The sequence below is a fragment of the Sipha flava genome, unplaced genomic scaffold (genome assembly GCF_003268045.1).
Source record: "Sipha flava isolate LNK unplaced genomic scaffold, YSA_version1 129_pilon_pilon, whole genome shotgun sequence".
In the NCBI taxonomy this organism is placed as follows: Eukaryota; Metazoa; Arthropoda; class Insecta; order Hemiptera; family Aphididae; genus Sipha; species Sipha flava.
Window position 1 is genome coordinate 1,243,247 of NW_020271755.1, and position 12,093 is coordinate 1,255,339.

At 26.7% G+C, this 12,093-nt stretch overlaps 1 protein-coding gene across 2 annotated transcripts in view; it reads left to right on the top strand.

The window, feature by feature from the left end:
* Positions 1–12,093, top strand: part of LOC112694432 — a 336,198-nt gene that overhangs the window by 306,069 nt on the left and 18,036 nt on the right. The gene's annotated exons all lie outside the window — the stretch shown is intronic.

Here is a 12,093-nt window from a genome sequence, read left to right on the forward strand (position 1 = left end):
GTAGTTGTTTTAATGCGTCCGTTCACGAACGGTTAGATGATCCTTACGACTCAAGACGTCATTAATACTCAGAAATAACAAATAGCTTTCGTTATAATAAATAATTTCGTGTCATGGTGGTTGAACCGTGGAGCTATGTTTCTTAAACTGATCGAACTCGCAAACGATGATCGCAATACGCCCACGTGCGAACATAGTATTTTATCGTCGTCAGTGAAAAAAACCAAAACAAAAAAGTATCATTATCATGGCAGTGACGTTTTAACGCGATCAGGTCAGTACATATATTATATTGGCTTCAAATTGGGTTCAATTCGATATAATTCACAGTGCAGTAGCTACGCTTCATTACAACTTTTAATAAAATATTAAAAAATGTTGCGTCCTACGCGGTTGTAATGGTATATATTATTAATCAATAGTTTTTAGTTATCACTAAAATTGACAAAACTTTTCTGGTATTGTAATTCTTAAAACTACACAATAACACAACGAGCGCTGTTTCGATTAGTTTCTGACACATTCAGCCATGTATCCATTTTAATACAGATGTATTATCTTTAATATAACTAATTCATGAACGCAATTGATTTCACATTTTAATTATAATGGGTTTTAAAATAAAACATATTGTGTTAATTTTTTTTTAAAATATTTAATTTTTAGTTGGTTAAGTGAATGTGGTAAATTTTGTGGAAAAAAAAAAGTAGATTAATGTTAGTAATCCAATATTTTTTATCTTTTAACTATTACACAAAACACCATTGACATTAGTGTCAGATCAAGGGGTCTTTAAAAAATTAGTATCAAATAAAAAAATTAAAAAAAATAATTTAAAACTTTAATAATGTGCACATATAAAAATCCCTTGAGTACCTTCTATGTACTTTAAAGTAGAAAAGAAAACCATGAAATTACTATGAATGTTATGGAAAATTTAATTTAAATCTTGCTTTTCTAAATAATTACTATAGCAATGTAAAGTTCAAAATTTTTAAAAAAATATGTTGTTGTGTTTTTTTTTTTTTTTAATATTTTTTATAATATTCCTACTATGTATTTTTAGTACACTGGAGTATATTGATATGCTTAGAGCTTTATGTGAAAGTGGTAGGAACACATTGAGAACTTATCGGTTATACCTAGAAAAGTTCCCTGAAAGGAATCAATTATCACAATTAACATACTCTAATGTTAAACATATATCATACCAATAAAATATAATTTAAAAATTATTAATATTTAATATTATTCTATTAAAAAAAAAAAAAAAACAACATATAGTTCAAAATTATATCTTTTTAATATTAATATACAATTATTATTTTCTTTTTTTACTATTGTTTGCTTGAGTATAACTAAATTTAAGGAATAAATATAATACATTTTGGCAAATAATCATACATTATAACGAATGATAGGTTATTTAATAACGTTCTAATAATAACATGCATATTTTTAGTTTGAAGTTAAAATGAAACTAGAATTTTTGACAAAAACGTTTAAAAATATACAAACATAAGAGCTATTAGAACAGTGCATTATATTACACTTATTATGTGATTAAATTTGCATATACAAAACACATTGGAAACGATTGTACTCTAATTCTACCGTTAGACACATTTATTCCAACTGTATCGTAACATTCACTGCCATCCCATAATTTTAGCGGTCTACCGAGATTTTCTCCTTTTAATGTGCTTGAATTTTTTGAATTATAGTTTCCATATTAGGTTTTATATTAAATGCTATAAAGTATTAAATTCGTGATTAAAATTGCTAAATACACGAGAGTTTAAATATAACCAAATATTAAATGAAAATTATATTTAAATCGGTAACCACAATCGCTTATAATTAATAATTAATCGTGAAATTAAGATTATAACACACGCTATTTTATTCGATTTTTTATTGTACATTCATAATAATCATATTGATATTTAAAATAATACATTTTTATTTGAATAACCAATTTGTTTATTAATTTTGAGAACCACCAAACAATATTTCGCGATCCTTAGGTTGAAAACCACGGCTTTACACGATTATAATCAAAGGAAACCAACATATGTTAAAATTTACAATTTAAAACTTGTTGCAATTATAAATATTAAAATATTAAACTAAATATTTATTATATGCCAATCGAATAATAAATTACCTTCTCATCTACCTACTTCAATAATGATAATATTAATAGCATGTTATATTTATGTTTGGATTAAATTTCAAAGAACAGAATATTTTAAATCACGTACTTGATTTCATGGAAAAATTAATCGTAATCATCTATTTTATCTTGATAGAACATACAATAATTGTACAGTTATTTTAATTATTAAATTTACATTTTAAAAACTTTAAAAATTTATAATAAATCAATGGTTAAACTTTAACAAGTTATTTTAACACAATTCTTTTTCTAAAACTCCGATTTACAAAATGGCTATTTTGGATTTTTTTTCAAACTGTAGATTAAAATTTCAAATTTTCAAATTTATGTTCTAAATATCAGAAAAATCTTTTATACAATTTTATTGTATCGCAGGACCTATGTATTTATTAAAAAAAAATAAAAATAAAAAAAAAACAGAACAAAAGTTACTCCATTTGTCGAATCATCCTGGGACATTCTGTATATGTATATAAATACTGCGACAACGATGGTAGTGGGTGAATGCGAACTATCGTTCGATTTATTTTCGCTTTTCGTGTAATCGGAGAATTTAGTTTTCAGAGAGATTTAGCAGGATTGGGAGGAGGAAGAGGGCCCAATGTGCGATGACCGAAGTGACTACACCGTCAAACCGCGCAGGAACCTTCGACGACCTGGATGATAAGAGGAGGGCAAAAGTGAGTAAGTGGGTGAGAGGAAGAAGAAAAAACACTATAGCAGAGAGCAGCGCGTCAATTAGAGTCTACGGTCGCGCGCCAGGTGTGCTGTCAGATTTGTGCAGGATGATGGAATGCGAACGTTTTGGCGTGGAAAATTAATATCGCCGTATACGGGATGCGCAAAAACAAACCTCGGAAGCGTTTAATACGGTTTTTTTTTTTTGGACACCCCTTTATTGGGCGAAAGTGTGAGCTGGTCTGTTGCATGCATGCGTGCATTATTGTGTTTCATCGTTGGGTCTTTACCGTTCAACTTTACGCTTACGCTCAACCTACCGATGTTTTGTTGTATTTTTCAGACTGTTCCATTCGACCCGATAATAATAATACGTGGAGAAAAATTGAATCGATTCACCGACGCATATATGATAATAATCTTAATAATAATCTAAATAATATATAAAATTATCTTTCGACGAACGCGTACATGCGTGCATTCTTTTTTTTTCTTCCGGTGTAAAAATGAAATCCACAATACGGTGCCGACTTGCAATTGCAGCAGTGACTTCAGTAATGCAATAAAATAGACGATGCAGATTTTAATTATTTTTTACCCCGGTTAATATTGCATTTACGTATGATTTTTGTTTATTCTTTCTTTTACTAGTTCTCCTCCATTGGAAACAAATGCTTGTTGTTTCTATTATTATTTCTCTGACTCCAGAATGTCCTATTGTCGTTCTCTTTTATTAAGTTCACTTCTCTCCAAATCGATTTCGACATGATAATATCCATCGACCGACGCAGTTAGCAGCCGTTTAACGAATATACAGTACCAATATTTAAATTTCTAAATGTTTTCATCACAATATTATATATCTTATTTATGAACTGGAATTAAAACGGGCACGGAAAATACGTGTTTTTGTACTGGGACTGTTCTACATTTGGATACGTGCGTATCTAGGTTTGTGAGTATAAGAAAAGAAAAATTAAAATGTACCGAATTTATGGACCTACTGAATTATCTTTTGAATACATTTTCAATATGTCTCCTTTTGTTCTGAGTTAACCATTTGACAAATTAGGATCTGTAAGTGTGTTATAAGTAATAATATACTATACTATCCAATAAAAGAATAATCGAAATATTTTTAAAATATATATAAACACAATGTATTGGTCTACTCACTAAAGCATATAGCCATGATGTGACAATACATTCAATAATTAATGATAAATTATCGTATTAAGTTGTTAAATAACTCTAATATACTGTTTATTGTTATTATCTTGAGCTTAATTATACAGTTAAAAAGGTACACATCATTAGTGTTTATAAATTGTTTTAAAACTTTATTCGTTAGTGCATTCGCTGCATATGTTCTCGTGAATTTTGCAAAACAATGTTTCACATAAGTGTATTTAAATAACTTTTCTTACTTTTGACACGTTGAAATATTGACTCAAACGAATTTATAAATAAATTTATGTTCGTTTATAAAACTACAGAAAGTTTACGTTCATAATCAGATTTGTGGTATAGCTAAAGAGCAATTTCTATGTTGCTTAAGGGTTAAATATCTAAAAGTACCTTTCAAAAATAATTCAATTAGTTTGAAATTGACCTCTTAAACATAACTCAGACTTTGCTTATTTCTAAACTTCATTTAAATTTATATTTAACGTCAAAATATATATTCAATTTATATACCTATAAAACTTGTTCCTGACGTTTTGAACCAATGTAAAACATAAATAGTGTAAATGTATCTGGAAAATAATAAAAATCATCAATAAACGTTTTATGTGTTCAAACTTCGAAAGTTGGTTATTTCAAATGATCAAAAACTCTTATTTCACTTATGTATTTAAAACAAAAAAATGTTAGTATTTTTGAGATTTATAAACTCAAGAACTACTAGACTGATTTTTATTCGATGGTTTGATAAATTCATTAAAATCCTTCAATGGTTCAAATATCCCATCCCCAAATACCAAGTCTGAGATATTTGTAGTACCTTGGTAACATAGATAGAAAGAAACAGCTATTAATTATTATTACATTGTTTCGTCAGATTAGATTTTTCTATCCAAAAAAACATATGAATTTGGGGTAACCAGCATCAATTAGGAATAAAAACCGTAATCATGATAGTTATCAGAATCACTAATAAATCCATCTTCTATATATACAGAGTATATATCCATCTTTCATTTTTATACTACGATTATAAATTCTAGATTATTTAAACCATCCATTTTTATATTTATAAAGGAAAATCAATATTTACTAGTAGGATAATTATGTATAATGAAAAATATCAACAATAAAACATAGCCGGATTAGCTTCTATATAGATATACACAAATAATAGCATTTAAACCGAATTTAACTAAACACCCAATTTTACTAGACGTATTTAAAATAATATTCATTACTTTTATTGAACATAGAACGTATATTATTAAATATCAACCAATAAATATGCAAACCTATCGAATGCATAAAATGTGTAATTCTTAAAAAATTTCAGCTCAAAGTACATACATATCATATGGTTTATTTTAATATGAAACATTCCATTGAGGATACTCTTTGTATAATTTCAACAACTAAAATGTTTCACAAAATAATGTGAATAACTAATATTTAGTTATTATAATTTGTAATTCTGTACCTATAAGTACATCACGAACACTCATTGGTTATAAGTATTGTGTTAATAAATAAATTATAAATGTACTTAATGTAGGTATACTATTCTTCGTCTTTCTTACGAAAATTCTATAGAAAAAAATAATAGCATCTAAATTATTTAATTGACAACATGATCATATAATATTTTATGAAATAAATTTAATCGACATTAAAAACAAATAAGTCGTTTTCAATTTAACTCTTCTAAACTACACGATTATACAAATATATGTAATGTACTACGTTTTAAGGTTTTTTATTGGTGTCAATTCTTATCTTCTTTATTCAGGTTGATCGAAATATAAATAATGAAATCGATATAACAGTTAATATTTTAGCGTATACACATTAAACCTAAAAGAAATATAACTTTCTCATATTCCCAGTATAATGTCAACTAATTTAAGACATAACAACATTTATTTTTATTTTCTACATACTGAATATAGTGTATATGCGTATTAAAGTATAAATTCAAAATAAGGAACATTGCAAATAAGTTTTAGATTACAATATCTTCAAGCATTGTCGAATAAATTCTGAAAAATATGAAAAGTTATTACTTCTGAGTCATAAAAACAAATAACTTCTTGAAATTATATTTTCATTTTTTTTTTTTATATATATATTCTTATCCGTTTTAACCTATCCCAAGTATTCGCACTGATAACATTGGCAATTGCTGTGCAACGATATGGTAATAGACTTTTTGCAAGTTATATTCTAGTGAGTAGTGAAACATCACAACAAATTTTCGCTATTGTATGGACTTTCTTTATTTGGCACGATGGGTTTGATATTATTTTAGGTAATGGGTAGCGGTCGGAATGGGAATTCGTTGTCACTGATGTGTACTGTGAAGTTCTCCATCACACGAAAAAACAATTGGTTTTTACAATAGTATAAATTTGTATTTTATTTCCTTGAACGCTTTTAATAGTTTTTATGCTTCAATTATTTCTTATATTTATTCATTCAATGTGTATACATTTTTCTGTTCGTATGTTTCAAGTAGATATCTGAAACTTGGGGTAAAAAAAATCTATTAATTATAAAAATAACGTACCTATCGAATTTCTTTGTACAGATTTTATCTTATTTCATAGTTTTTTTCCTATTCATAACTTCTTAAATAATTATACCAAAAATGCGTGGATCCTGTACGCATTGGAATAGGTTTTTATTGATGTTTAACATGTAAAAAAAAAAAAAAAAATAGGATATAATGCTCAAACTTTTATTTTAATATTATAATCTTGAATTAGGTCTAAACATTTTTAACACGGTATTTAAAATAAACGCAGTTGCATAAATATAAAACTAAAAATATTCGCATGTTGCAAAGTTATAAGCGCTTTGAACATTCATGAGAATGTAGCAAAAAAATTAAGTTTCCTGAAATATATACCATTGATATTTTATGATAACAGAACTTGGGACTTCAAGTACTAAATATTATTAAAATACACAACAAATATTGTTGGAATTGCATGAAAATTTACACAAATTCGTTTTTATATACAGGTATTTTTATTAAAATATTACTGATTTAAAAGTGTGTTAGTACCCACTATTATTAATGATTTTAATTGGTCATCGTTTAACGTATCTCTTTCAATGAATTGAATTAATAATTATTAAAAATTTGATTTACATAATTTATGTGGTTGATTTTTGTTGAATTTTTACCCGTTTCACCCAATTTCGATTTTATGGCGTTTATTCGCAATAAATAATTGAACTATGCTTTATACTAGTTTGATATACATTTTTTTGTAGTCTAATTTCTATATATATATATTCAGCTTAAACACTATGATTATTAGGGCATTGTTTATTTATAATACGACGCAAATTAAATAACACTATACTCGACTCGTATAAACGTCACATGCGGCTATCGATTACGTGAGATACATAAAACATTACTGACGCGTGTGTGTGTTTTCAGAGTAATACAGTCTTACGCCGTCGCTGGAATTTATTTTCGAATACATTTGGATTTTAATTCAATATATCTATAAGTACAACATTATCTAATAAACACTCTTGTATTTCACATTTTCGCAGGCATTTCTTTTTTAGTATTGTATAATTATTTTTCAAATTTACTCGTTTCATACTACTTTTTTAATATATAGTCAGGCTCTTTTTATTTTTTTTATAACACAACAAAATTCTACTCAGAAAAATTTCAAATTTATTTTACCATCGTTCAGTTATTTCAAAAATTCCTGATTTCTATAATAATGATGCATGGGAGAGTGGCTGTTCGTATTCGTATGCAAAAAGCTTGATATAAAATAATGAAATATATATAATTGCACTAGTATTTGTCATTCGTTAGGTATATATATCAAAGATATATATATATATATATACGTCAAGTGTATTGATTTGATCAAATGGTTCATCGATTTAAACAAGTATATACTCTACATATAACAATATGTATATTTTATAATATAAAACAGATCGTCTAATTCATTTTCTACCCAGTTGTATTGGTCTGTCCAGCATATGTTTGTGTCCACACCGCTAATACTCGTTTGTCGAACGTAATCGGGGTGTATGACCCAAAAAGATATATCTGTGGCGGTGAAAGGGGGTAGTAAACACATATTGAATATAAGAAGTATATTGTATACAAAAATAAAATAAATCCTGAAAAACCATCTATACATAGGTTTAGGCTAATGCGGGTTCGTGCGCAAACATATTCATGATGTCGTCGCTCCTTCTTGATCCCACGGCAAACACAAACACACCCCTCCACCGTGTGTACAAAATATATATACATGTAGTCCGTTAAATCCGTCGGTAAAAACGATGAAAAACATGAAAAAAAAAATGAGCAAAAGAAACGGAGAAATAATAAAAAAAAAATAAAAAAAACACGCACTCCGAGTTAAAATATAAATGAAGACCTGACCGTTGGTTTTATGGTGTTCTTTTTTCTTTCTAAAAGTGGATACATGTACCTGATTTTCCCTTTTTATCGGTGGCGTGCTTATATGTCTTTATAATACTATTGTTGCATGGAATTTTCAATTTAAGTTCGTTTACACGTTGGTATGTGTATACAGTTATATTACAGAAACATCAAAATATTATATTCAAGTTTTCTCTTCGATTGTTTCATTTTATTTATCGTAGGTCTTTCGTTATAAGAACCAACAAGTGTTTTAAAATAATATATAGTATGCTACCTACTATATCTACAGAATAAAACACAATTTGGACAGAATAATATTGTAATTAATAAATAAATATTATATATAGAAATAGCTTAAATTAATAATTCGAAAAATATTTAAAATATGCATGAGTTTATAAGTACATTTTAAACTACTTTACTTATGCTAAATCAGATGAATGTTAAATAAGTTATAATATTCCAGATAAACCTTGGTAATTAAAAATTATATTTTCACGGTGTTTATAATCGCCTAACAACATTATATTTTCATAAATGATATAATGAATATAAAATATCATTATTGTTATGATAAAACTATTTTTTATACTCAGTTGTCATGATTAATTAAATGTAAACACAGTAAACTAATTAATTTTTTTCAGTGAAAATCCAAGTATAAAAGTTAAAATTTCATTCTGATAAAAAACACACACTATTAATACGCTTTATGAAAAAGATAAAATTTTAATTTTGTTAAAATGTAAAGATTATTAAAAAATGAAAAAATTACAATATTTGTGTAAACGTCTTATAATGTAAACGAACCAAAACATTGAAGAGTCAAAATATTCATATATAATAATATATTTAAACTTTTAAGCCAATTCAATTTGTATTTGGGTGAAATTATCAAAAGCTTTCGAAATCTTTATTTACGAAAAAGTATATAAATAAAAACTAAATCGAAAAACTATTTAATTTAAGAATCTGTGTATAGATATTTTCACTAAAAATATAATATTAATGTTACAACCATTTGATTACCTTTAAGTTATTACCCTCAGACTCAATATCTTAATATACTATTAATTTGATAATTATTAATTTTTGTTCATTTAATTAAATTTATATTTTTCAATTTTTTTCGATTGTCATTTATGTTAAATTTAAATTTATTTAAGTGAGAGTGTATTGGATAATTATATAAATTAATTTTTATAATAATATTATTAATGATATTATGTGTGTGGGTAATAATTCCATCTTTGTTGAATTAAGATATTTTTGTACTTACCTTTTAAAAATCACACTAGGTTGATTTATATTAAATTTAATGTCACACTAATCGAACTTGTACTCAAAATAACGAAATAAATAACCTATATATCTTTTTTTATTATCCAAGCATCCTGATTTTTCGTTTGCGGAAATCGCTTTCACTTCCCATTTTTGAATATAACCGAGTCGTCTATACTTACTCGTGTATCAAGATAACGAGATACGTGAAATTTACTATAATTTACGACGGATAGCGACAAAATAATATATTATATAATATTATGTATTTATATCTGTGTGTAATACAATTTATTTATCTATTTTTTTAAAAAGTTTAACATCTATGTTTATATTGTATACTATTGGACAGATCTTTATTAACATTATATTTAATAGGATTCATTATTATTTTATCAAAAACAAAAACCCAATCGTATTCTGTTCTAACATACTCGTATGTATACACATTCTTAAGGAAAATCTAAAATAATACTTGATTGATTTATTCGTACATAAATATATATGCCTATATTATATAAGTTTTTTTAGGTGTATACATTTCTCATAATCTAAAATAAATATAGCATATCAACTCACTTACTACAATAATAAGGAAACTCCTTTACACCTTTAAACCATTTAGTTATATGTTAAACGAAAATCAAATTAAAGTAGTTATAAAATCAAAATTAACATATAGCATATTTGCAACAAATAAAAAAAATCTTAACTACAAATAACGTAAAATAATACTCTAAGTATGATCTTATAAATAATACGAGACTTCTACGCTGATAACTTGTATAAGGAATTACATAAAATTACATATTTTAACAGTAAAAAAAAAAAAAAACCGTTACTTTCTAAGAAAAAAATAATCAAATTAAACCTATTCTCCATGATTTTAACACCAGAGGTAAATTAAATAATTTTATCTCCCCTTGTACATAAATCCACTACTCAAATGCGGCTGACCATTAAGCTAAATAGTAAAGTTCTTATTTTCAATATTCTATCAATTTATAATTGTTTGTGTTTAATTATTTTAAGAATATATTTTAATTAGCTTTGAAATCAAATTAATAAATCTTTATTATAAAATAAAAAAGTAAAAATAAATGTATTATAATAAAAATTTGTTATTGTCAAGACTTATGGGATTACTCAGTAGGGGCCGTTATACAGTACATTATGTTATATTTATATGTAATATAATGTAAATAAAAAAAATTATAAATTATAAACATATTTTATGTCGATTAAATCTCGTGTACACGTTTACCAAAAATACCCATGTTTCTGTACGAATTTTTTCACCGCCTAAGAAACTCCAATGACTACGAAAACAATTTTCCATCTTGAAACGCAGATGCTGCCACTACTCAGAGATGATACAAAAACGACTCGAGTAAATTAATTTGATTGGTACGCGTGTTTGGAGTCCAGTCGGTAAATTATATAGGATACGGGTTGCAAAATTTGATTGGAAGGATTGTACCGCTCGATTCCTTCGGGCGTAATATATTTATATGTGCGTCTGTGTAATAATTATGAAGCCTTATTTCCGATCATAATTTGATTGAATTGATGCGTTCGCCGTGTGTTTGATGGTAAATTAGATGCAATCTTATACACAGAAAGACGAATTATTAACTTTGGTAATATTTTTATCGCAACTCTCGTATATATGTGTGTGTATACCGTCCAACAAATATATATATTTAAATATATTATCATAGATAAATGTGTATCTGAACGCAATCCGCGTCGACAGCGTTTGATTAATACCGCACGTTATACTCTGCGCTCACTGCGTGTCGTTTTACGCGCGTTAACACGTTTACATCAATTCCAACGGGCCACAGACAGCTTCAACAAAATCGATGCACTAACGAGGAATGTTCGGTATAAATTTCAGATGCCGGTTTATTTTTATTTTTGCTTTTTAGTTCGTTACAAAATAGCAGTTAGTCGTCGATAAACAACGTTACAAGTATACGCATGCATGTAATACATATTATGTGGTAGACGCGCTTTGAATATCGCGTTAATTAAAATAGGTGCATGTACAGCTATAATGTGTGTATATATATCATTCCATAATGTACCTATTTAACCTAAACTTTGAACGAGTAACTTTATATGCATATGTACGGAATTTGTAGAAAATGTTTGTTGTAAAGCTTACGGTTCGTAAGAAATCGTATAAAAAAAAAAAAAACAATCTCTAGTAAATATAATATTATTATATTGATGATTAATTTTGATGGAGAAATTTTTTCCAAAAACAGCAAGTATAGTTGGATGAAACTAACGGTACCGATATGTAAACGATGGGTGTAATTAACTATTG